Raw genomic sequence first — 2,500 nt, 5'->3', positions numbered from 1 at the left:
GAAAAGAGGCGCCCAGGCGGAATGGCGCCAGGGCGCCCAGGCGGAAAAGAGGCGCCCAGGCGAAAAAGAGGCGCCCAGGCGGAAAAGAGGCGCCCTGGCGTAGGCGCCCAGGCGCCAAAAGAGGCGCCAGGCGAAAAGGCGCCAGGGCGCCCAGGCGGAAAAGAGGCGCCCAGGCGGAATGGCGCCAGGGCGCCCAGGCGGAAAAGAGGCGCCCAGGCGAAAAAGAGGCGCCCAGGCGGAAAGGCGCCAGGGCGCCCAGGCGGAAAAGAGGCGCCCTGGCGTAGGCGCCCATGCGCCAAAAGAGGCACCCAGGCGAAAAGGCGCCAGGGCGCCCAGGCGGAAAAGAGGCGCCCAGGCGGAATGGCGCCAGGGCACCCAGGCGGAAAAGAGGCGCCCAGGCGGAAAAGAGGCGCCCTGGCGTAGGCGCCCAGGCGCCAAAAGAGGCGCCAGGCGAAAAGGCGCCAGGGCGCCCAGGCGGAAAAGAGGCGCCCAGGCGAAAAAGAGGCGCCCTGGCGGAAAAGAGGCGCCCTGGCGTAGGCGCCCAGGCGCCAAAAGAGGCACCCAGGCGAAAAGGCGCCAGGGCGCCCAGGCGGAAAAGAGGCGCCCAGGCGGAATGGCGCCAGGGCACCCAGGCGGAAAAGAGGCGCCCAGGCGAAAAAGAGGCGCCCAGGCGGAAAAGAGGCGCCCTGGCGTAGGCGCCCAGGCGCCAAAAGAGGCGCCCAGGCGAAAAGGCGCCAGGGCGCCCAGGCGAAGAGGCGCCAGGGCGCCCAGGTGGGAAAGAGGCGCCCAGGCGAAAAGGCGCCAGGGCGCCCAGGCAGAAAAGAGGCGCCCAGGCGAAAAAGAGGCGCCCAGGCAGAAAGGCGCCATGGCGCCCAGGCGGAAAAGAGGCGCCCTGGCCAGGCGGAAAAGAGGCGCCCAGGCGGAAAAGAGGTGCCCAGGCGAAAAAGAGTCGCCCAGGCCGAAAGGCGCCATGGCGCCCAGGCGGAAAAGAGGCGCCCACGCGAAAAGGCGCCAGGGCGCCAAGGCGGAAAACAGGCGCCCAGGCGGAAAGGTGCCAGGGCGCCCAGGCGGAAAAGAGGCGCCCAGGCGCGTGGGGGGCAAGGCGCCAGGCGCCAGGCACGCGCGGAGGCAAGGCGCCAGGCGCAAGGCGCCACGCGCGCGCGCGCGTGGGGGGCGAGGCGCAAGGCGCCACGCGCGCGCGCGCGTGGGGGGCGAGGCGCCAGGCGCCAGGCGCCGGGCGCGCGTGGGGGGCAAGGCGCCAGGCGCCGGGCGCGCGCGTGGGGGGCGAGGCGCCAGGCGCCAGGCGCCGGGCGCGCGTGGGGGGCAAGGCGCCAGGCGCCGGGCGCGCGCGCGTGGGGCGCCAGGCGCCTGGCGGGCGGGCGCCCCCAGGAAGGGGTGCTGGCGCGCGATGGGGTTGCGCCCGTACGGACCGTGTGACAGTACAGACACTTTGGCGAAACCTCCTGCCCGAAGCGATTTTAGGCGTTCGGCTAGGTAGGTGACCCGGTTTTTTTCGCGTTTCTCGGCCGCTAGCCCCTTTTTTCGCGTTTTCGTGCGCGCGCCCCTCTTGACCTCGCACGCGCGCCGCGCGTCGCGTCCTTGTCCTTGTCCGCGTCCGCGTTCGCGTGTGTCGGCGATCACGGGCCCCGTGCATGGCTCGTCTCTGTGGACCATCGCCCCGCTCTTGTCCCTCTTTCGTGTTTGTGTGGCGCCCCGCCCCGTGCACCATTGCCGGCTGGCAGCAAGGTGCCTAGCCCCCCTTGCCGCCAGGCCTGTCCACCCCAAGGTGCTAAAGCCGCCAGGCACCTGTGCCGCCGAACCGTGCGTCCGTAAGCCGCTGCACGTGCGGCGGCCGGCCATGCCCGTGCTATTGACCCTGTGTGACAGTACAGACACTTTGGCGAAACCTCCTGGCCGACGGGGTTTTTGCGCCCACCTAGGTAGGGCGACCCCTTTTTTTTCGTGTCGCCTGTCCGTGTGCCCCTTTTTCGCCTTTTTCGGGTTCGTGTTTTCGTGTGCCGCCAAAAGCAAGCCCTGCGCTCGTCCCGTCCCGCTTGACCCGTGCATCCGCCGGTGCTGGCCTGCAAAATGCCTGTGAGCGACGCACGTGACCAGCAGCCCAGGCGAGTGTGCACGGGTGGCAGGCGAAACGGGCGTGCGTGTCGCCAGTGTGTATGTCCCTTTTTCGCCTTTTTCGGGTTCGTGTTTTCGTGTGCCGCCAAAAGCAAGCCCTGCGCTCGTCCCGTCCCGCTTGACCCGTGCATCCGCCGGTGCTGGCCTGCAAAATGCCTATGAGCGACGCATGTGACCAGCAGCCCAGGCGAGTGTGCATGGGTGGCAGGCGAAACGGGCGCGCGTGTCGCCAGTGCGTATGTCCCTTTTTCGGGTTCGTGTTTTCGTGTGCCACCAAAAGCAAGCCTTGCGCTCGTCCCGTCCCGCTTGACCCGTGCATCCGCCGGTGCTGGCCTGCAAAATGCCTGTGAGCGACGCATGTGACCAG

This window comes from Aristolochia californica, unplaced genomic scaffold, assembly GCF_029961685.1.
Source record: "Aristolochia californica isolate CCGP_79_NKW_82.1479 unplaced genomic scaffold, dmAriCali1.0.hap1 SCAF_97, whole genome shotgun sequence".
NCBI classification, from domain to species: Eukaryota; Viridiplantae; Streptophyta; class Magnoliopsida; order Piperales; family Aristolochiaceae; genus Aristolochia; species Aristolochia californica.
Note: the sequence above shows the minus strand (reverse complement) of the source record.